The 25,021-nt window shown below is 46.5% G+C and overlaps 1 protein-coding gene and 1 long non-coding RNA gene across 7 annotated transcripts in view; one reads left to right on the forward strand and one right to left on the reverse strand.

Moving 5' to 3' along the window:
* plcb4a (phospholipase C, beta 4a) overlaps nt 1-25,021 on the forward strand; it is a 510,936-nt gene that overhangs the window by 248,497 nt on the left and 237,418 nt on the right. The window lies entirely within an intron of this gene.
* LOC144504667 (uncharacterized) overlaps nt 14,540-25,021 on the reverse strand; it is a 30,679-nt gene continuing 20,197 nt past the window's right edge. Inside the window, exons 2-3 of the long non-coding RNA XR_013499689.1 lie at nt 15,811-15,919; nt 14,540-14,708 (exon numbers count right to left, since the gene is read on the reverse strand). This is a non-coding gene — a long non-coding RNA (uncharacterized LOC144504667). The remainder of the gene's footprint in view (nt 14,709-15,810; nt 15,920-25,021) is intronic.

Here is a 25,021-nt window from a genome sequence, read left to right on the forward strand (position 1 = left end):
CTCTCTCTCCCTTTGCTTCTCCTTTCTCCCTCTCGCTTGCTCTGCCCCTCCCAATTATCCTTCATCTTGACTCATTAGTTTGGGAGTTGCAGGACTTGGTGTGGGCCTGTGTAGGCCAACAAGGCAGGAACGATGGCTGGGCTGCACTTAGTGTGGGGCTGATTTGACGGATAGAGGTACACAGAGGAGTTAATGGAAGATAGACGCGGAGAGTAGTGGATTGCTCCACTGGGCAGGTGGCGAAGGCTGAGGCGAAGGGTTTTAGCTGTAGATTGGCGAGTGAGCCGGAGACTGAGAAATGATTCTGAGGTTTAGTTGAACGATCTTGGTGATGGGGTGAGGCAGGAGGGGCCTGAGGTTAACATCCTGGGGTGCAGTGAGGAGGGGTGTTTGTGGAAATGTATGTGAGGGAGGGTGGAAGAAAGCCTGCATCAAGCACAAGCCCTGAATGTCTTTTTACTGTCTTTACTAATATGGCTGATGGTTTGCAATGCAGACTTGTCCTCCATCCGAGACGCTCAGATACCTGATTTGTACCTGAAAAAGGTGTGTATTGTCATCGTAATTCTTTGGTAATTGGCCATGGAGATTTACACGGCCCTGTGGACTGTGGTGGCTGTTTGCTTGACCAAATGTTTCAAGTTTTAAAATTTATCAATTAGTGTCACAAGTCGCCTTACATTAACACTGCAATGAAGTGACTGTGGAAAATCCCCGAGTCACCACACTCCGGCGCCTGTTCGGGTACATCGTGGGAGAATTTAGCACGGCCAATGCACCGAGCCGGCACGTCTTTCAGACTGCGGGAGGAAACCGGAGCACCCGGAGGAAACCCACGCAGACACGGGGAGAATGTGCAGACTCCGCACAGACAGTGACCCAAGCTGGGAATCGAACCCGGGCCCCTGGCGCTGTGAGGCAGCAGTGCCAACCACTGTGCCACCGTGCCACCCCAATGTCCATACCTCATGGCCAAAATTCTTGTTCAATGAGTTAGGGAGCAAAATGGCATAAGCTTTAAAAAGTAGATTATGTTTACATAGGAATTAGATCAAATGTTTAATGTCAATTAAAGTCTTTGAACTATTTTCCATGTCAGACTCCCACACACTGATGCTATACCTGATATATGATGTAATGCAATTATAGAGTCATAGAGGTTTACAGCATGGAAACAGGCCCTTCAACCCAACTTGTCCCTGCTGCCCTTTTTTTTTAAAAGCCCTAAGCTAATCCCAATTGCCCGCATTTGGCCCATATCCCTCTATACCCATCGTACCCATGTAACTGTCTAAATGCTTTTTCAAAGATAAAATTGTACCCGCAAATATGATAATTGTAATTATCATGTGATTTGCAGAGGAACATGCAGGGGGTGGTGTTCCCATGCATTTTCACAGTAACATCATTGCAGTGTTAATGTAAGTCGACATGTGACACCAATAAATAAACTTTAACTTTAAAACTTTAAAAACTTTATCTTCTGGATGGTGCAAAGTCCGTGGCCGGAATTTTCCTGGCCCGCCCACCACGGGAATCGGAGCGGACGAGGGGCGGACAATAGGAAGGTCCGTTGACTTTGGGCAGGATTTTACGGTTTCGGGACGAGTGAGGCCATAAAATCCCACCCCATTGTTCTGGGCTCTTCCAGGTGGTAGAGGTCAGAGATTTGAAAGGTGCTGTCGAAGGAGACTCGGTAAGATCGTTACAATGCATCTTGTACATCGTACATTCTGCTACAACTGCGCATTAGTGGGCCTGAATGGTTAAGGCTTTGAATGGGATGCTGATCAAGCAGGCTGCCTTAGCATGGATGGCATCGTAGAAGGAGGTGAGTTACTTGCTGCAGAATTCCCTCTCCTCTGACCTGCTCTTGTAGCCACAGTGCTTAAGTGGTTGTCCCAGTTTCGTTCTTGGACAACAGTAACCCCCAGGATGTTGATGATGCGGGATTCAATGATGACGATGTCAGACAGCATCATGGGAAGATCTGAGCTGAAGTCCTGTTGGAGATGGTCATTGCCAGGCTGTTGTCCAGGTCTTGCTGCATTTGGACACAGACTGCTTCAGGATCTATGGAGTTGTTGGAGCAACCTCATCTCTGACTTTATGATGAAGAGAAGGCCATTGATGAAGCAGCTGAAGATGGCTGGGCCTAGGAGACTAACCTGAGGAACTTCTGCAGTGTTGTCCTGGGGTTGAAATGATTGATCTTGTTAATCCATAATCCAATTTGTTTATGTTAGGTATGACTCCAACCAGTGATTGCTCCCGGATTCCGTTTGACTCCAGTTTTGTGAGGACTTCTTGATGCCACACCTGGTCAAATACTGCCTTGATATCAAAGGTGTACGCTCTCACCTTACCCCTTGAATTTAGTTCGATTGTCAATGTTTGAGCCAAGGCTTAACTGGTCTGGAGCCAAGTGGTCCTGGCAGAACCCAATTTTGAGTATCAGTGAGCAGGCTATTGCTGAGTAAGTGCTGCTTGATAGCACTGTCGATAACATCTTCCATTATTTTCATAGAATCATAGAATCCCGACAGTGCAGAAGAAGGCCATTTGGCCCATCGAGTCTGCTCCGACCACAATCCCACACAGGCCCTCTCCCCATAACCCCATGCATTTACCCTAGTTAGTCCCCCTGACACTAAGGGGCAATTTGGCATGGCCAATCCACCTAACCCGCACATCTTTGGACTGTGGGAGGAAACTGGAGCACCCGGAGGAAACCCACGCAGACATGGGGAGAACATGCAAACTCCACACAGACAATGACTCGAGGCCGGAATTGAACCTGGGTCCCTGGCGCTGGGGGGGGCAGCAGTGCGAACCACTGTGCCACCATGCTGCCCCAATGGAAATGTCAGGAGTGGGATTTTTGTTGATGATCGAGAGTGGGCTGAAGGGGTGGTAATTGGCCGGATTGGATTTGTCTTGCCTTTTATGGACAGGTTATACCTGGGCAGTTTTCCACATTGTTAGCGAGATGCCAGTGTTTTAGCTGTACTGCAACAGTGAGGGCACAGCTCGTTCTGGAGCACAGATCACAGTGGGATGTTGTCACGTCTCACAGCTGTTGCTGGTCTGGCATCTTCGATTGTTTCACATTGCAGACCACAAGGCTGCATTTATTTTCATTGTAAGTGACTGCATGCTTCGAAACTTGAGCGTCAAGAGTGATATTTGATAATGAGATGGTTCTATTTTGTGTTGCAAATTGGCTCGAAATACATTTGTGTGGATTGCATGCTTGGCATGTGGTTTATGCAATATATGTACATGAGCATCTTAGACGGGATTTTCCGGCCTCGCTCGTCCCGAAACCGGAAAATCCCCTTGGCCATGCTAAATTGCCCCTTATGGTCCAAAAACGTGTAGATTAGATGGATTAGCCATGCTAAATACATGGGGTTATTGGGATGGGACTCCCACAGTCCAAAAGTTTTACAGGTTAGGTGGATTGGCCATGCTAAATTGCTCCTTATTGTCCTTATAGTCTACATCAATGGGGACGAAGTAGAAAGGGTCGAGAGCTTCAAGTTTTTAGGTGTCCAGATCACCAACAACCTGATCTAGTCTCCCCATGCCGACACTATAGTTAAGAAAGCCCCACCAACGCCTCTACTTTCTCAGAAAACTCAGGAAATTTGGCATGTCAGCTACGACTCTCACCAACTTTTACAGATGCACCATAGAAAGCATTCTTTCTGGTTGTATCACAGCTAAATATGGCTTCTGCTCTGCCCAAGACCACAAGGAACCATAAAAGGTCGTGAATGTAGCCCAATCCATCACGCAAACCAGCCTCCCATCCATTGACTCTGTCTACACTTCCCACTGCCTTGACAAAGCAGCCAGCATAATTAAGACCTACGCACCCTGGACATTCTCTCTTCCACCTTCTTCCTTTGGGCAAAAGATACAAAAGTCTGAGGTCACATACCAAACGACTCAAGAATAGCTTCTTCCCTGCTGCTGTCAGATTTTTGAATGGACTTACCTTGCATTAAGTTGATCTTTCTCTGCACCCTAGCTATGACTGTAACACTACATTCTGCACTCTCTCGTTTCCTTCTCTATGAACGGTATGCTTTGTCTGTACAGCGCACAAGAAACAATACTTTTCACTGTATGTTAATACATGTGACAATAAATCAAATCAAGTCAAATCAAATCAAGATGTGTGGATTAGGTGGATTGGCCATGCTAAATTGCCCCTTATTGTCCAAAGATGTGTAGATTAGGTGGATTGGCCATGCTAAATTGCCCCTTATTGTCCAAAGATGTGTAGATTAGATGGATTGGCCATGCTAAATTGCCCCTTGTGGTTCAGCTATGCTAAATATGTGGGGTTCTGGGGATGGGTGCCTGGATGGGGTGCTCTTTCGGAGGGTCAGTGCAGACACGATGGGCTGAATGGCCTCCTTCTGCACTGTAGGGATTGTATGGTTCTGTGTTGACTGACAAAGACATTTTATCCAGCACACCAGGTATAACTCCCCTGATCATCTTCGAACTTGTGTCATGGGATCTCTTACATTCATCCTGGAGGATAAACAGTGCCTCAATTTCATGCCTCATCCAGCAGATGACACCTCCAACAGTGCAGTACTCTCTCGGTACTGCACAGGAGTGTCAACCTAGATTTTTGCCTTTGAACCCTGGAGTGAGACTGGAACCCACAATCTTCTGACTGGGCGATGGGAATGCTACCCACTGAACCACAGCTGACAGTACAAAACTGCTGCGAACAGTGCGCATTATATGTGAAAGCATGTATTTAGTCTGCATTGTAAGTGACTGCGTTATATGCAGTTGCATCTTAAACAAAATTAGTTTATTGGAGGAAAGAATTGTGACTTCCTTTGTAAAATTACGATTCCAGCTCCGTACAAATCTTCCCCCACGTGCTGTGCTACAGGCAAATCAGTAACCCATACACAAGGAGAGCAAACATTATGTACAAGATGTAGTATATGTGAGAGTATGCTATGATAACATTTTATATATTAATTTGTACGAGGGAACTAAATGTATTATCTCCAAATTTGCAGATGATACAAAGTTGGATGGGAGGGTGAGCTGTGAGGAGGATGCAGAGATGCTTCAGCATGATTTGGACAGGCTGAGTGTGTGGGCATCTGCATGGCAGATGCAGTATAATGTGGATAAATGTGAGGTTATCCACCTTGGTAGCAAATATAGGAAGGCAGATTATTATTTGAATTGGTGAGGTGGATACTCAGTGAGACTTTGATGTCCTCGTGCATCAGTCGCTGAAAGCAAGCGTGCAGGTACAGCAGGCAGTAAAGAAGGCAAATGGTATGTTGTTGGCCTTCGTAGCGAGAGTTTTTGAGTATAGGAATAGGGATGTTTTACTGCAAATGTATAGGATGCTAGTGAGGCCACACATGGCATATAGGGGATAAAAGCAATTTACTGCAGATGCTGGAATCTGAAACCAAAAGAGAAAACGCTGGAAAATCTCAGCAGGTCTGGCAGCATCTGTAAGGAGAGAAAAGAGCTGACGTTTCGAGTCCAGATGACCCTTTGTCAAAGCTCAAATGGAAAATGGAATATAGTGAGCAGTTTTGGCGTCCTTATCTGAGAAAGGATGTCCTTGCTACAGAGGGATTGCAACAAAGATTTACCAGGCTGATTCCTGGAATGGCAGGTCTGTCATATGAGGAGAGGATTATATTCGTTGGCGTTTAGAAGAGTGAAAGGGGATCTCATCGAAACTTATAAAATTCTAACAGGGTAGATTCAGAAAAAATGTTTCTGCTGGTGGAAGAGTCCAGGACTAAGGGTCATAGTTTGAGGATAAGGGGTAAACCTTTTCGAACTGAGGATAAGAGGGTGGTGAATGTGTGGAATTCACGACCACAGAAAGTAGTTGAGGCCAAAACGTTGTATGATTTCAAGAAGAAATTAGATGTAGCTCTTGGGGCTAAAGGGATCAAGAGATGTGGGGGGGATGTGGGGATCAGGATATTGAATTTGATGATCAACCATGATCATAATGAATGATGGAGCAGGCTCGAAGGGCCGAATGGCCTACTCCTGCATCTGTTTCATATGTATGTTTCACCGCGGAACGGTGGCACAGTGGTTAGCACTGCTGCCTCACAGCACCAGGGAACCGGGTTTGATTCCCAGCTTGGGTCACTGTCTGTGCGGAGTCTGTACGTTCTCCCCGTGTCTGCGTGGGTTTCCTCCGGGTGTTTCCGGTTTCCTCCCACAGTCTGAAAGATGTGCTGGTTAGGTGCATTGACCTGAACAGGCGCCGGAGTGTGGCGACTCGGGGAATTTCACAGTAACTTCATTGCCGTGTTAATGTCAGCCTTACTTGTGACTAATAAATAAATAGTACATTACAGATGTTCAAGTTATGTGAATTTGTTATGTGGAGCACGTGTTTCGTACAGGAATTATGTATTAAATCGAAGGGATTTTATTCATAGCATCAGTGGGTGATTTCCTAGCATTGCAATCTATAACCACATTTGTTAAGAAACTAAGGAAAATATCCTTTTACTTATTGTATGAAATGAACTTGTCAATATCTGCTATTTGAATCCTTCCACGATTTCCCCAGAGGGGAAGGATTTCATCAAAAGAAATCTATTGCATTGCTAGCAATGCTGGATACAACTGCTTTCATTCTGTTTTAGACACAATTATTTTAAGCAAGTTAATCATTTTGTTTGTTAAACTCCTTTTCTAAAAATCTTACCAGAATGACAAAATTCCCTGGCATGGCAGTGGTATCCATATCAAGTTGCGGCCTTGAATAATCACTTAGTTCTTTTTTAAAAAAGTAATTAAGAGATTTTTTACAGCCCTCAAGTTATTCATTTTATCGTTAGAACATGCCCAGGGATCATAGATTCATAGAATCCCAACAGTACAGAAGGAGGCCAATCGGCCCATCGAGTCTGCATTGACAACAATCCCACACAGGTCCTATTCCTGTAACCCCCCCATATTTACTCTGTTAATCCCCCTGACACTAAGGTCAATTTAGCATGGCCAATCAACCTAACCCGCACATCTTTGGAGTGTGGGAGGAAACCGGAGCACCCGGAGAAAACCCACGCAGACACAGGGAGAATGTGCAGACTCCACACAGACAGTGACCCAAGCCGGGAATTGAACCCGGGTGCCTAGCGCTGTGAGACAGCAGTCTTAACCACTGTGCCACCGTGCCGCCCTTAAAAGTGCAGCACTCTCTTAGTAGTGCCCTGGACTGTCAGCTTAATTTTTGCAAGCAAGCCTGGAGCGGGACTTGAACCTAGAACCTACTCGAGAACAGCTTCTTCCCCGCTGCTGTCAGACTTTTGAATTGGACCTACCCTGCATTAAGTTGATCTTTCTCTACACCCTAGCTATGACTGTAACACTACATTCTGCACTCTCTCCTTTCCTTCTCTATGTACGGTATGCGTGGTCTGCATAGCGGGCAAGAAATGATACTTTTCACTGTATGTTAATACGTGTGACAATAATAAATCAACTCAAATCAAAAATAAATAGAACCTTATGTTTCAGAGGCAAGTGTGCAACAACTGAACCATAGCAGACACACTACTACTGAGCAATCAGTGATTTCATGATTCTATAAAGGATCCCATGGCGCTATCTCGAAGAGAAGCAGGGGGGTTATCCCCTGTGTCCCGGCCAGTATTTATCCCTCAGTCCACATCACAGAAATAGGTGATTGGGTTATTTTAACATTTGCCATTTGGAGTTTGGAGGTTGCTGAGTGCAAATTGGCTGCCATATTTCCGACAACATTTCAAGTGGAACTTCAGTGGTGGTAAAGCACGAGGAGACATCCCGAGCTCCTGAAAGGCGCTATTTCATTGCAAGTTTTGTTTGTTTCTTCTTGCATGCATCAGAATTCATCACCAGTCATTTAAAGTAAAAGTGAAGGTTTATTGATTAGTGTCACAAGTCGGCTTACATTAACACTGCAATGAAGTTACTGTGAAAATCCCCTCGTCGCCACACTCCGTTCAGGTACACTGAGGGAGAATTTAGCAACTAACCAGCACGTCTTTCGGACTGTGGGAGGAAAGCGGAACACCCGGAGGAAACCCACGCAGACACGGGGAGAATGTGCAGACTCCGCACAGACAGTGACCCAAGCCGGGAATCGAACCCGGGTCCCTGGCGCTGATAGAACCAGAGTTTCAACAACACCAGGTTAAAGTCCAACAGGTTTATTTGGTAGCAAACACCATTAGCTTTCGGAGCGCTGCTCCTTCGTCAGATGGAGTGGAAATGTGCTCTCAAACAGGGCACAGAGACACAAAAATCAAGTTACAGAATACTGATTAGAATGCGAATCCCTGCAGCCAACCAGATCTTAAAGATACAGACAATGTGGGTGGAGGGAGCATTAAGCACAGGTTAAAGAGATGTGTATTGTCTCCAGACAGGACAGCCTGCAAGTCCAGGAGGCAAGCTGTGGGGGTTACTGATAATGTGACATAAATCCAACTTCCCGGTTTAGGCCGTCCTCATGTGTGCGGAACTTGGCTATCAGCGACTCTGCGCTGTCGTGTGTCGTGAAGGCCGCCTTGGAGAACGCTCACCTGAAGATCAGAGGCTGAATGCCTGTGATAGAGTCGACATTGGCTCTATTCCCTCTGCACAGATGCTGTCAGACCCGCTGATATTTTCCAGCATTATCAGTTTTTGTTTCAGATTCCAGCATCCACAGTGGCTTTGCTTTTATCTTAGTGCAATGCACCATTGAGACAGTGACCCAAGCCCGGGAATCGAACCCAGATTCCTGGCGCTGTGAGGCAGCAGTGCTACCCACTGCTAACCAGTGCTAACCTTGGAGTGAAGTGTGTGGTTAATATGTGTATCTACGGTCTGGCAACAAGCAGCAATCAGCATTGATATTGGTCAGACAAAATCCTCGACTGACATCGCAGGAGTGCACATCGATTGGACGGACAGCAACCCAAAGCGGCCATTTTGTATTCAGCTCAAGACCTGTGCTGCCGAAGATTTGGAAATCAGATTTTGGCATTTCCGTTGGTACCTGTATTCGCGCCTGGGCACAATATTTCTCATGCGTCCACTGCATGCAGTGTCAGTAATTTGTCAGCGTTACATCAATGCAGAACTGTGCTGCTCTGGGGCTTGGTTTAATTAAAATATCAATTAGGTTCGGAGTGGCTTAGGGTACTAGACAGCTACAGGGACCTTGTCAGTTGTCAGGAGCAAGAAAAGGTTGTTCATGATTTCCAGGATATTTCAGCAAAGTTTACGGATGCCATCTGTAACTCTGTGCCTTGGCCCGATGGCATTTCCTGCATCTTAAAATTAAGGTAATGAAGTAGAAAAGGAAGCTTTAATTCCCACTAAATTTCTCAGTTGTTCACACCTCCTTAATCTTTATGACCTTTAATTTAATGATTAAGGTTGGAAATATGGGGTGGAGGGGGGAGATTTGATTTGATTTATTGTTGTCACATCTATTCGTATACAGTGAAAAGTATTGTTTCTTGTGCGTTATACAGAGAAAGCATACCATTCATAGAGAAGGAAAGGAGAGGGTGCAGAATGTGGTGTTACAGTCATAGCTAGGGTGTAGAGAAAGATCAACTTAATGCGAGGTAGGTTCATTCAAAAGTCTGATGGCAGCAGGGAAGAAGCTGTTCTTGAGTCGGTTGGTACGTGACCTCAGACTTTTGTATCTTTCTCCCAACGGAAGAAGGTGGAAGAGAGTATGTCTGGGGTGTGTGGAGTCCTTGATTATGCCGGCTGCTTTTCTGAGGCAACAGGAAGTGTAGACAGAGTCAATGGATGGGAGGCTGGTTTGCATGATGGACTGGGCTTCATCTTTGTAGAAACTTAAGAGACTATTTCCTCGGGTGGATGTAGCTGTTACTAGGTTCATGGTGGGAGATATAGGAGGGATGTCCAAGGTAGGTTCTTTACTCAGAGAGTGGTTGGGGTGTGGAATGGACTGCCTGCTGTGATAGTGGAGTCGGACACTTTAGGAACTTTCAAGCGGTTATTGGATAGGCACATGGAGCACACTAGAATGATAGGGAGTGGGATAGCTTGATCTTGGTTTCGGAAAAAGCTCGGCACAACATCGTGGGCCAAAGAGCCTGTACTGTGCTGTACTGTTCTATGTTCTATGTTCTAACTTTATAGTTTCTTGCACTCTTGGGCAGAGTAGGAGCCATGCCAAGCTGTGATACAACCAGAAAGTATGCTTTCTGTGGTGCATCTGTAAAAGTTGGTGAGAGTCTTAGCGGACATGCCAAATTTCCTTAGTCTTTTGAGAAAGTAGAGGCATTGGTGGGCTTTCTTAACTATAGCGTCGGCATGGAGGGACCAGGACAGGTTGTTGGTGATCTGGACACCTAAAAACCTGAAGCTCTTGACCATTCTTATTTCGCCCCCACTGATGTAGACAGGGACATACCCTCCACTACACTTCCTGAAGTTGATAACTATCTGCTTTGGGAGAGTGTGTGTGAGAGGGGAGAGAGAGAGAGAGTGGGGATGGGTGGGGGGTGAGAGAGAGAGTGTGTGTGCAGGAGGGAAGAGAGAGAGAGAGAGAGAGAGAGAGTGCAGGAGGGGTGAGAGGGACAGAGTGGGTGTGGGTGGGGGAGAAAGAGTGGGTTGCAGGGTGGGTGGAGGGAGGGAGAGTGGGGGTGTGTGCAGGAGGGAGAGAGAGAGTGTGTGTGGGGGGGGGAGAGAGATTAGGGGTTGGATGGGGGAAGACAGTAGGAGTGTGCGTGGGGGAGAGAAAGTGTGTGTGGGAGGGGGGAGAGAGAGACTGGGAGTGGATGGGGAGAGAGAGTGGGGTGCTGGGAGGAGAGAGAGAGAGTTGGGGTGGGTGTTGGGTAGAGAGAGAGTGGGATTGGTTGGGTGAGAGAGTGGGGTGGATAGGGGGAGAGAGAGAAAGTGTGTGGATGAGGGGAGAAAGAAGAGAGGGTGTATTGAAGCCGTTTTCCTTTGGGCCGCAGGGACGATTGCTATATATAGACTACATCTGCATATAAATGTAAAGTTTATAAAGATGTTCTGCCAGCACAGAGTTTCATACACGGTGAGCAGATATTGAGAAATCGTACACGCATTGACCCACATACAACATGGAACATAGGATGGCCTTTTTTGAGGCCAAGCATTAGATTTTTATGTCATCATCGGTGAGAAGGTCCGCATCATTTATTGGGCTGTCCATGTTTTCATAATAAGGAGTCTAACAACACCAGGTTAAAGTCCAACAGGTTTGTTTGGTAGCAAACGCCACTAGCTTTCGGAGCGCTGCTCCTTCGTCAGATGGAGTGGAATTCCACATCATGTTTTCATAAAGCAAGTGATGTCGGAGTTGCTGTTGTTTCCGGGTTGTTGAGAGGATAGTTTGGTGACAGCAAATACAGTCGCGAGCGCGCACACATACAGCACAAATTCCTTTATTCCCCTCCCCCAAGAAGGTGCTTCAGTGCACCAAATGTGGGATACTTCCCTAATCCCAGCTCCTGCCGTGGCATTCCGACTTTGCCAGCCATCTAACAGCACGCCAGGTTCTGCCTCGTCCTGTCACTTCAACAACTACTTACAAAGCGCCTTTAACACAATGGAAGGTCTTCAGGCACTTCACAGGGGCATAATAAAAAGAGCCACGTAAGGCTTCATTACATCTGATGACCAGTCGCTTAGCCAAGGCGGTAGGTTTTAAGAAACGTTTTAGAAGAGAAAAGCAAGTCAGAGAAGGGTACAGGGAGAGAATTCCAGAGCTTCGGGCCCAGACAACTAAAAGCACAGCCAACAGTGGGGGAATGATTGTCATGGAGTCCTACAGTGTAGAAGGAGGCCATTCGGCCCATCGAGTCTGCACCGACCACAATCCCACCCAGGCCCTAATCCCATACCCTAGCTAGTCCCCCTGACACTAAAGGGCAATTTAGCCTGGCCAATCCGTCTAACCCGCACATCTTTGGACTGCGGGAGGAAACCAGAGCACCAGGAGGAAACCCACGCAGACATGGGGAGAACATGCAGACTCCACACAGACAGTGACCCAAGCTAGGAATCGAACCTGGGTCCCTGGCGCTGTGAGGCAGCAGTGCTAACCACTGCGCCACCGTATGACCGGGAATGCAGAAGACACCAGAAATAGAAGAGCACAGGCGAGTTGGAGCATTGCTGGTTTGGAGGAGATAGGGAGGGAGGGGGAGGAGGCCTTAGGGGAGTGCATTGGGAAGAGGATTTACTGCAAGTTAAAGACACGGGGAGGTAGAGTTTTTAATGACCCAGATCACAGAGGGTAGAATGTGGAAGATGAGCAAGGACTGGGTAGATATCGGCATGTTGAGGGACAATGAAGGTTTGGCCCCAGGTACAATTTAGTGCCATATTCTTTCATTTCTATACCTTCTCCTTTCATTTTGTTATCTTTTAGCACGGGGTTAGACTTGGCCAGTATTTCTAATTCATTTTGAAATACTTAAAGATTGAAGTTGGAGATGTTCTGATTCAAGAGTGATCTTCCCACACCGCAGAACAAGTGTTTCCTGAAGTCTGGGGTGAATCCTGTGGAGTAGTGTAAACACAGTAAGAAGTTTAACAACACCAGGTTAAAGTCCAACAGGTTTATTTGGTAGCAAAAGCCACACAAGCTTGTTGGACTTTAACCTGGTGTTGTTAAACTTCTTACTGTGTTTACCCCAGTCCAACGCCGGCATCTCCACAGCATGAGTAGTGTAAAGGCAGCTTGAATTGCTTCCCTTGTCATTGCAAGGGTTTTTGGCTCCATGAACATGTAGGCCATAGTTTGGATGCTGAATGACTTTTGCTTTATAACCACCATCTGCTTCTCTTTAACACTGAGGATGGCATCGATGATACAGCATTCTTTCGCTGAATGCTCTTCTGCAATAGCTGGCAACGTCCCTTGTTGCTCAGTGAAATTCTGTGCAAGAGATTTCCCACACTGATATTATCAACTTTCTGATATGATTTAATATTGTCACATGTATTGGGATACAGTGAAAGGTATTGTTTCTTGCGCGCTATACAGACAAAACATACCGTTCATAGAGAAGGAAAGGAGAGAGTGCAGAATGTAGTGTTACAGTCATAGCTAGGATGTAGAGAAAGATCAACTTAATACGAAGTAGGTCCATTCAAAAGTCTGATAGCAGCAGGGAAGAAACTGTTCTTGAGTCGGTTGGTACCTGATATCAGACTTTTGTATCTTTTTCCCGATGGAAGAAGATGGAAGAGAGTATGTCTGGGGTGCGTGGGGTCCTTGATTATGCTGGCTGCTTTGCCGAGGCAGCAGGAAGTGTAGACAGCACCAATGGGTGGGAGATTGGTTTGAGCGATGGACTGGGCTTCGTTCATGACCCTTTGTAGTTTCTTGCATCTTGGGCAGAGCAGGAGCCATACCAAGTGTGATATATCCAGATAGGTTGCTTTCTATGATACATCGGTAAAAATTGGTGAGAGTCATAGTGAACATGCTGAATTTCCTTAGCCGCCTGAGAAAGGAGAGGAGTTGGTAAAGTGACTGGCAAAAGAATCAGAGGGAACATGAGGAAGCGTTCCTTTTTCACACACTAGTAAGTTGTGGTCGGGATTTCATGGCAAGTAAGGGTGAGGGAAGCAGATTCAATATTACCTGAAGGATAAACCTTGAGGAGAGACAACAAAAAAGATACAAAAGTCTGAGGTCGCGTACCAATCGACTCAAGAACAGCTTCTTCCCTGCTGCCGTCAGACTTTTGAATGGACCTACCTCGCACTAAATTGATCTTTCTCTACACCCTAGCTATGACTATGACACTAAAGTTTAAAGTTTATTTATTAGTCACAAGTAAGGCTTACATTAACACTGCAATGAAGTTACTGTGAAATTCCCTTAATCGCACAGTCTGGTGCCTGTCAAAGGGGTCAATGCACCTAACCAGCGCGTCTTTCAGATTGTGGGAGGAAACCGGAGCACCCGGAGGAAACCCATGCAGACACGGGGAGAATGTACAAACTCCACACAAGCAGTGACCCAAGCCAGGAATTGAACCAGATCCCTGGCGCCGTGAAGCAGCACTGCTAACCAGTGTGCCACCGTGACGCCCGACATTCTGCACCCTCTCATTTCCTTCTCTATGAACGGTATGCTTTGTCTGTATAGTGCGCAAGAAACAGTACTTTTCACTGTGCACTAATACATGTGACAATAATAAATCAAGTCAAATCAAATCAAAAACTACAGGACAGTGTGGAAAGAGTGGGGGTGGGGATTGGAATTAATAATTTGGCCCTACCAAGGGGCTGGCCCAGGCACCATGGGCTGAATGGCCTCCTTGTGTGCTGCATCATTCTGTGATTCGAAGTGACCTCAACCACAAGTTAGATCAGTTTGTGATTTCCTAATGTGGTTTTAAATGAGGATTTGACGGTTTGCAAACAACAGCCACAAAAAAGCTGCAGAGCAAACACTCAGAGGGGGAACTTCCATTCTTAACCTTGTGATACCCGTGTTTGCCTCCGACGATCAACATTTGCTGAGTATTATGAGGAAATAGCCACGCCACGCCGACCTACTTGAAGTAAGAACGGCCTCAAATTCTAATGCAGGTACGCTCAAGGTGAAATCAGCTAGGTTGCATTTTAAACTGCGACGTTGGCAGTGCGGCGCTGTGTGACCACTATCAGCACATCTGAAATTAACAGAAGGTTGGAAATGCATTACTTGTAGATAGATATACATGGATAGATTGAAATACCGTAAGAAGTTTAACAACACCAGGTTAACGTCCAACAGGTTTATTTGGTAGCAAAAGCCACACAAGCTTTCGGAGCTCCAAGCCCCTTCTTCAGGTGAGTGGGAATTCTGTTCACAAACAGAGCATATAAAGACACAAACTCAATTTACATGAATAATGGTTGGAATGCGAATACTTACAACTAATCAAGTCTTTAAGAAATAAACTTTGTTTCTTAAAGACTTGATTAGTTGTAAGTATTCGCATTCCAACCATTATTCATGTAAATTGAGTTTGTGTCTTTATATGCTCTGTTTGTGAACAGAATTCCCACTCACCTGAAGAAGGGGCTTGGAGCTCCGAAAGCTTGTGTGGCTTTTGCTACCAAATAAACCTGTTGGACTTTAACCTGGTGTTGTTAAACTTCTTACTGTGTTTACCCCAGTCCAACGCCGGCATCTCCACATCTAGATTGAAATAGACATCTTTCTAATAAAAAAGGGATATGGGGAACAGATGGGGAGGTGGATTTGGGACCAGTGAGAGATCAGCCATGATCTCTCACTGTTAGGGTTAGGGTTAGGGGCGGCACAGTAGCACAGTGGTTAGCACTGCTGCTTCACAGCTCCAGGGACCCGGGTTCGATTCCCGGCTTGGGTCACTGTCTGTGTGGAGTTTGCACATTCTCCCTGTGTCTGTGTGGGTTTCCTCCGAGTGCTCCGGTTTCCTCCCACAGTCCAAGTATGTGCGGGTTAGATTGATTGGCCATGTTAAAATTGCTCCTTAGTGTCCTGAGATGGGTAGGTTAGAGAGGTTAGTGGGTAAAATATGTAGGGATATGGGGGTAGGGCCTTGGTGGGATTGACTGGGTGGACGACTCACCTGATGAAGGAGCAGCGCTCCGAAAGCTCATGCTACCAAATAAACCTGTTGGACTTTAACCTGGTATTGTGAGACTTCTCACTGTGTGAAAACTGATGTTGGCAAGACCTTGCCCTGCCCCCTTGCCCCCTCCTCCCTTCCACCCCCGCATCTCATTTCCCGTGGCTTTCCTCACCTGTTATCAGTCCAGCTCCTTGTCTGTCATGAAAGCAAAACGCTGCAGATGCTGGAAATCTGAACCGCAAACTAGAAGTGCTGGGAAAACTCACTGGGCCTGGCAGTGTCTGTGGAGGAAGAAACAGGAGTTATCGTCTCAAGTCGAATTTGACTTCTTCTCAAATCTCCAACAACAATTAAAAGCTGAAGGAATAAGACTCCACACTGTGGCCGAGGTCCCGTTAACCCACCCGCCCCCCCACCCCCCGAAAATGTGCTGAGGTGGCAGAGACTGCCCACCATAGGCCAGCAGTGGGATTTTCCAGTCCCGCCGCTGTTAACAGGCTTTCCCGTTGTTCTCACCCAACGCTGAAATTTGGACTGTTGTTAGAAAAGTATGCAGACTTTAAATGGCCAAGGCTTTCTATGGCATGTTCAGTTTATATTTGATTTGATTTATTATTGTCACATGTATTAGCATTCAGTGAAAAGTATTGTTTCTTGCACGCTATACAGACAGAGCATACCGTTCATAGAGAAGGAAAGGAGAGATTGCAGAATGTAGTGTTACAGTGATAGCGAGGGCATAGAGAAAGATCAGCTTAGTGCGAGGTAGGTCCATTCAAAAGTCTGACGGCAGCAGGGAAGAAGCTGTTCTTGAGTCGATTGGTACGTTGGTTGGTATCCAGTATACAATCACGCTATCTTCACGCCATTCAGTGTGGTTCACTGGTAAACGAGTCAGTGAGATACTGTTTGCACAAAACCTGAATGGTAGCTTTTAGCTTCCTGTGTTTAACCTTGGTCCACATAAATAATAGCAAACACCACGAGCTTCACTGTTACCTTAACAGCAAAACCTGCTCCATTTTGTTTGGAGTTTATGCGGATATTCTGTTTTCCTAAAAAAATAAATGCTTTAATCACCTTCGCTGAAAGGAACTGTTTGCCTTCAAAATGTGTCACCGCTTCTGGGCAAATCATTTTGTTTTGTTGTATTGGTAAACAAATCCAGTGGAATGAATGGGATTCAGATTAACGAGCACTCCAGATCCCATAGCTGGATATGTCCTGACTTTTGACGGGCAGTTTAACGAAAGCAAGTTGGGTGGCACGGTGGCACAGTGGTTAGCACTGCTGCCTCACAGCGCCAGGCACCCGGATTCTAAATTCCAATGAGTATAGTCCCAGTATACTCAGTCTCTCCTCATAAGCCACCCCTCTCAACTACGGAATCAACCGAGTGAATCTCCTCTGCACCCCTTCCACTGCCAGTACATCCTGGACGGCACGGTGGCTAGCACTGCTGCCTCACAGCGCCAGAGACTCGGGTTCGATTCCCAGCTTGGGTCACTGTCTGTGCGGAATCTGCACATTCTCCCCATGTCTGCGTGGGTTTTCTCCAGGTGCTCCGGTTTCCTCCCCCAGTTTCAAAGACGTGTCGGTTAGGCGCGTTGGTCGTGCTAAATTCTCCCTCTGTACCCAAACAGGCGCCGGAGTGTGGCGACTAAGGGATTTTCAGAGCAACTTCATTGCAGTGTTAATGTAAACCTACTTATGACTCTAATGACTCCAAAGATGTGCGGGTCAGGTGGATTGGCCATGCTAGATTGCCCCTTTGTGTCAGGGGGACTAGCTAGGGTAAATGCATGGGGTTGCGGGGATAGGGCTTGAGTGGGATTGTTGTCGGTGCAGAATCGATGGGCCGAATGGCCTCTTTCTGCACTGTAGGGATTCTATGATTCTAATAAATTTTAAACTTAAACGCAAGTAGCAAGTCGAGCGTACAGTTCCTGAATGGTGCCTTCATCTTACTTCTGAGGCTGTGACAATAATGCAGGCAACAATTAGAGATTCCAACCTGTTAGTGTGAGGAACGGCGCGGTGGCACAGTGGCTAGCACTGCTGCTTCACAGCGCCAGGGACCCGGGTTCAATTCCTGGCTTGGGTCACTGTCTGTGTGGAGTCTGCATGTTCTCCCCGTGTCTGCATGGGTTTCCTCCGGGTGCTCCGGTTTCCTCCCACAGTCTGAAAGACCTGCAGGTTAAGTGCATTGGCCGTGCTAAATTCTCCCTCAGTGTACCAGAACAGGTGCCAGAGTGTGGCGACCAGGGGAATTTCACAGTAACTTCATTGCAGTGTTAATTTAAGCCTATGTGACTAATAAATAAACTTTAACTTTGTCTGTGTGGGTTTCCTCCGGGTGCTCCGGTTTCCTCCCACAGTCCAAAGATGTGCGGGTTAGGTTGATTGGCCATGCTAAAATTGCCCCTTAGTGTCCTGGGATGCGTAGATTAGAGGGATTAGTGGGTAAAATATGTAGGGATATGGGGGTGGGGCCTGGGTAGGATTGTGGTCGGTGCAGACTCGATGGGCCGAATGGCCTCTTTCTGTACTGTAGGGTTTCTATGATTCTATGAACTTTTAACTTTTGGAAATGCTGCCTTCTCTGCTACAGGCTGTGCACTAGATTAAAATGCATTGAATATTTTTGCAAAGGATTGCGATTCTTTTTCCACCCACCTCAAGATGCTACTTTTACATCGTAAAATTAGGGACTGGCAAAAAGTGTTTCACTGAGAGATTAGTCAGGAGATCAATTTGCTTTTCCTTTTACTACTTTGTAATTTTCCATTTTCATTTTTTACAAAGAATGTTTTTCTTTGGTATCTTATCCATCGAGTCTTTTCTTCCTCGCTTTTGTGACTTCCCGTTCATTTTCTCCTGCTCCTTTATTTATGTTTCTCATCGTTTTAAGTTCCCCTTCCTCATTTGCATGCCACCTTCTCTGGCAGAGAAGCTGAGTGGTTTGCTCGGCCAGTTCAGAGGGCAGTTGAGAGTCAACCACATTGCCGTTGATCTAGGATTACAGGTCAGCCAGACCAGGTAAGGACGGCAGATTTCCTTCCCGAAAGGGACATGAGTGAACCAGATGGGTTTTTACAACAATCAGCGATAGCTTTCAATTCTTGTTCATCAAATTTAAGTTGTACCAAAATAGTAAAACAGGGAAATAAGAATCCTGCTCTGAACCATAAAATGGGGAAATAAGAAAAGTAAGGTCTGAAAAGTAAAGTTTAAGGTTTTTAAAGTTTATTTTATTAGTGTCACAAGTAGGCTTACTGCGATGAAGTTACTGTGAAAATCCCCTAGTCGCCACACTCCGGTGCCTGTTCGGGTACACTGAGGGAGAATTTAGCACGGCCAATGCACCCTAACCAGCAAGTCTTTTGGACTGTGGGAGGAAACCGGAGCACCCAGAGGAAACCCACACAGACACGGGGAGAACATGCAAACTCCACACAGACAGTGACCCAAGCCGGGAATCGAACCCGGGCCCCTGGCGCTGTGAGGCAGCAGTGCTAACCACTGCGCCACCGTGCCGCCCCCAAACAGGGAAATAAGGATACTGGTCTGAGCTGTTTTCTCCTTCTGGGAGCTATCACCACCCCTTAATTTCTTACCGAAGATTTTGGTGACCAATGGTCTTTCCTCCTGGAGAGATGAGAATTTGGGATCTGACCAGTTAGCTCTCCAAACCCTGTTAAACCCCGATCACGTTGTGTGATGCACGATGTGCTTTTTCTCACCCAACTGCATGTCAGCACACACATTTGTGGAGATGGAGTGAAGACATTGCAGTTTATTGTGGCTGCACCAGCCTGTAACCTGCGGCTTTGCCCTGTCCCCGCACAGCATGTTGCAGATTTGGACTGTGTCTCGATAACTGGATGGGGAGTAGAAGCATATCGCTGAGCAGTAGGGGTCTCCCTCAATCAATCTCACACTTGCTAACAGCATGTAGATTGCCAGAGGCTGGAAAAGATGCCATAAAGTGGGATAACTAATGAGGGAAGGGAATGATAGACCACAAAAACAAAATCTGTTGCAAATTCTATATTTTCGTTCTCACTCGGGCAAGGTTACAGGCCCGAGGGGCATTCCACAGCGACTTGTGTCATTTCCCCTGCTCGCATTGAGAATCTTTACTGCCTGATAATGTGGGTATAGTGCCGTTCATTGTGGCAGAGAGAAAGGCCGAGGAACTGGAAAGGATAGGAGGTCCCACTCATGGAAAGTACTGACCAAGTACTGCTGCTCCACAGCGCCAGGGACACGGGTTCGATTCCCGGCCTCGGGTCACTGTCCGTGCGGAATCTGCACGTTCTCCCCGTGTCTGCGTGGGTTTCCTCTGGGTGCTCCGGTTTCCTCCCACAGTGCGAAAGATGTGCTGGTTAGGTGCATTGGCCATGCTAAATTCTTCCTCAGTGTACCCGAACAGGCGCCAGAGTGTGGCGACTAGGGGATTTTCACAGTAACTTCCCTGCAGTGTTAAGATAAGCCTACTTGTAACACTAATAAATAAACTTTACTGGATCTCGCAGTCTGATCATTTAGCGGCACTGAAGGGGCTGAGAGAGGTGGCGGTGAGGGGGAGCTGGGCGTTGTCAGAGTACAGGTAAAACTGACATTGTGTTTGATGCAATGTCATTGAGGAGCAGCATGCACTGAGAGTTAGGAAGGGGCCCAGGACTGACCCATGGGGCACACCAGAGGTAACAACACAAGTTAGATTTAAATTGTGCCATAAGTGTAATGAACCGTCACAGGATGCACCGTGAATGTTAGAAAACAAAGTGTGGCAGTGGGCCACACAAGGAGACATTGGCGGGATTTTCCGGCCGCGCTCTCCCTAAGGTCAGAAAATCCGGCCCAAGGTCAATGGGCCTTTGCATGGTCAGGTGACCAAAGTCTTGGGTCCCAGAGGCCGACTTTAAGAAGCGTTTCAAAGGCAGAAAGCCAGGTTATGAGGCAAAGAGGGAGGGAATTCTGGAGGTTGGGGCCTAGGCAGCTGAAGGCACAGCCACTTAATGGTGGTGTCGTTATAATTGGGAATGCTCAAGAGGCCAAAATTGGAGGAGTGGAGATATAGAGGTTTACTGCATGGCAACAGGTCCTTCGCCCAATTTATCCATGCCACCCCTTTTTTTTAACCACTAAGCTAATCCCAATTGCCCGCATTTGGCCCATATCCCTCTACACCCATCTTACCCATGTAACTGTCTAAATGCTTTTTAAAATTGTACCCGCCTCTACTACTGCCTCTGGCAGCTTGTTCCAGACACTCACCACCCTTTGTGTGAAACAATTGCCCCGCTGGATCCTTTTGTATCTCTCCCCCCTCACCTTAAACCTATGCCCTCTAGTTTTAGACTCCCCTACTTGGGAAAAGATGTTGACTAGCTGATCTATGCCCCTCATTATTTTATAGACCTCTATAAGATCACCCTTAAGTCTCCTACGCTCCAGGGAATGAAGTCCCAGTCTATCCAGCCTCTCCTTATAATTCAAACCATCAAGTCCCAGTAGCATCCTAGTAAACCTTTTCTGCACTCTTTCCAGTTTAATAATATCCTTTCTATAATAGGGCGACCAGAACTGCACACAGTATTCCAAGTGCTGCCTTACTAATGCTTTGTACAACTTTAACAAGACGTTCCAACTCCTATCTTGGAAAAAAAGTTTATTTATTAGTCACAAGTATGGTTACATTAACACTGCAATGAAGTTACTGTGAAAATCCCCTCGTCACCACACTCTGGACCTGTTAGAGTACACTGAGGGAGAATTTAGCATGGCCAATTCATCTAACCTGCATATCTTTGGAGTGTGGGAGGAAACCGGAGCACCCAGAGGAAACCCACGCAGACACGGAGAGAACGTGCAAACTCCACACAAACAGTGACCCAAGCCGGGAATCGAACCCAGGTCCCTGATGCTGCGAGGCAGCAGTGCTAACCACTGTGCCACTGTGCCTCCCATGGAGGGTGCGGAGCTGGAGGAGATTACAGTGCTAGACAATGGTGGGAACACAGAAAGATTGGAAAATGGAGTTTGGGAGCTGGGAATGCGACAAGAAACCAACTCTCTGGCAATTCTCTGGTTACAATTAAGGAGATAAGAATGAACTGGGCAGACGTGGTTCCGCCCAGCTGAAAGTCTCTGGAGAGGCATTGGAGAAGGATGGTGTAAATGGGTCAAAGGCTACGGACTGGTTGAAACGGGACATTGCGGGCTCGACTGCGCCTCACCCACCTGTGTTCACTGCTGAGGGAAGTGGCAGATTGCAAGCAAAGGAAAAATACTGAGAAAGTGTACGTTGATGAGAGCTACAAGAATGACACTGCTTTCAGCTGTTTACTGGTCCGGGGATTGAAATATAATCACATGATTCCTTTCCGCTACTTCTTCCTAATGGAGTAATGAGCAGCTTATTATATAATTGCCGCTAAGATAATCAGGGCGGTGAGACCTTCGACGGGGTCACGGGGCGACAGAGAAACTGGGAGTTTTTCCCACAGTACAGTAATATTCCAGGGTTACGCCCTGCTGCTAAGAATCTGATCGTTATCACACATTAGGACAGTCATTTCAGATGCTGATATAGAGGAGGAGTAATGCCAAAATTGCACATTTTTGTGGACCGGGAATGATTAAGTTAGTATCCGTCACTTCCAAGCAGAGGAAACATCAATTTTTGACCCCGGGGAAGAGGCCAGAGAAATTCATACTTTGATCACCAATTTCAAGAGTTCATCGAATCCCTACAGTGCAGAGGGAGGCCATTCGGCCCATCGTGTCTGCACCGACCACAATCCCAACCAGGCCCTATCCCCACAACCCCATGCATTTACCCCAGCTAGTCCCCCTAACACTAAGGGGTAATTTAGCATGGCCAATCCAGCTAACCCGCACACCTTTGGACTGTGGGAGGAAACCCACGCAGACACAGGGAGAACGTGCAAACTCCGCACAGACAGTGACCCAAGTGAGGAATTGAACCTGGGGTCCCTGGTGCTGTGAGGCAGCAGTGCTAACCACTGTGCCACCATGCCGCCCCAAGTTCAACAGTAAAATGAGGTGAAAGCTGTATTTTGTTCTGAAATGCAGAACAAGTGAAAATACTGTCCACTATGCAAGTTAAAACTGGGGATTTTCACAGTAACTTCATTGCAGTGTTAATGTAAGCCTACTTGTGACACGAATGAATAAATTTCAAACTGCTGTTGATACTTAATACACCCTTATTTGCCTCACTTTCAAAGGGGCAGTGGTATTGTCACTGGACTAGTAATTCAGAGACCCAGGGTAATACTTTGGGGATAAACCCAAAATACTGCTGATGCTGGAATCTGAAACCAAGACAGAAAAATGCTGGAAAATCTCAGCAAGTCTGACAGCATCTGTGGGGAGAGAATCGAGCCAACGTTTCGAGTCTGGATGACCCTTCATCAGAGGGTTACAAGAGCTCTGACGAGGGTCATCCAGACTCGGAACGTTGGCTCTATTCTCTCTCCACAGATGCTGTCAGACCTGCTGAGACTTTCCAGCATTTTTCTGTTTTTGTTGTTAATGCTTTGGGGACCTGGGTTCGAATCCCACCATGGTAGATGGTGAAATTTGAATTCAATTAAAATCTGGCATTAAAAGTCTAATGATGCCAGTGAGATAATTGTCGATGGTCGTAAAAACCCATCTGGTTCATTAGTGTTCTTTAGGGAAGGAAATCAGCCGCCCTTACCCTGGCTTGGCCTACATGTGACTCCAGATCCACAGCAATGTGGTTGACTCTGAAATGCCCTCAGTGATGGGCAATAAATGCTGACCAGCCAACGACACCCACATCCCATGAATGAATTTAAAAAAGACATTTTTATATTTTGAACATTTTATGTCTTCATTTCTGAAGAAGAGTGAAAGGGAATCGCAACATTAACTCTGTTTCTCTCTGCACAGTTGCTGCCAGACATGCTGAGTATTCTAGGAAATTTTTGTTCTTATCTTTCATTTCCAACGTCCACAGCGTTTTGCTTTTATTTCAATTTTATTTCTACACTAGTTTTCTGCCTTTACTCAACCTCTTCAGAATATGCCTCACATGCTGGGCTACACACTTTCACAGGAAGTAATGCGCGAGTGACTTCTTACACGATTGGGGTTGCACCTTTGAAATTGTAGCCATGGAGCCAGAGAACCCCTACAGTGCAGAAGGAGGCCATTCAGCCCATCGGGTCTGCACTGACTCTCCAAAAGAGCATATTACCCAGGCCCAATCCCCGTAACCCCAAGCATTTACCATGGCCGATCCATCTAACCTGCACGTCTTTAGACACTAAGGGACAATATAAAATGGCCAATCCACCTAACCTACACATCTTCGGACATTTAAGGACGGGATTATCCAGTCGCACTCGCCCCAGTGACAGAAAATCCCGCCCAAGATCTTTGCATGGTCTGTGTCCTGTCGGCACCAAACAGACAAAGCATACCATTCATAGAGAAGGAAACGAGAGAGTGCAGAATGTAGTGTTACAGTCATAGCTAGGGTGTAGAGAAAGATCAACTTAATGCGAGGTAGGTCCATTCAAAAGTCTGATGGCAGCTGGGAAGAAGCTGTTTTTGAGTCGGTTGGTACGTGACCTCAGACTTTTGTATCTCTTTCCTGATGGAAGACTGTGGAAGAGAGTTTGTCCAGGGTGCGTGGGGTCCTCGGTTATGCTGGCTGCTTTTCCGAGGGTGTAGACAGAGTCAATGGATGGGAGGCTGGTTTGCGTGATGGACTGGGCTTCGTTCACAACCCTTTGTAGTTTCTTGTGGTTTGGATACAACCAGAAAGAATGCTTTCTATGGTGCATCTGTAAGAATTGGTAAGAGTTGTAGCTGACATGGTGAATTTCTTTAGCCTCCTGAGAAAGTAGAGGCGTTGGTGGGCTTTCTTAACTATAGCGCGGCATGGAGGGAGCAGGACAGTTTAAGGTTATAATCGGATCAGCTGTGATCTTATTGAATGGCGGCGCAGGCTCGGAGGGGCTGAGTGGCCTACTCCTGCTCCTAATTTGTGTGTTCTGCTCTCAAGTGTCCGTCCATATTGAGGCATCCTGCTTCTGAGTTGAAACTTGAACCCATGACCTTCTAACTTGGAGAAAGAAATGCTACCATTAAGTCTCATTTGACACCCAGAATTGGACTATAAATAGACAGTAAAAGCTTTGTTACCTGGTAAGCTTAGGTGCTTAAACAAAAATGCTATTTAATGGGGTGTTACATTACTCTGAACACGAGACAACAGTGCGGCGTATCTTTAAAAGAAATCGAACTGTCGGACATTTTGGTTGTTCGAGAGCGTTGGGTAGTAGGATTCTGGATAACACAAAGTTTACTGTGCCTTG

Source organism: Mustelus asterias, chromosome 15 (genome assembly GCF_964213995.1).
Source record: "Mustelus asterias chromosome 15, sMusAst1.hap1.1, whole genome shotgun sequence".
Lineage (NCBI taxonomy): Eukaryota > Metazoa > Chordata > Chondrichthyes > Carcharhiniformes > Triakidae > Mustelus > Mustelus asterias.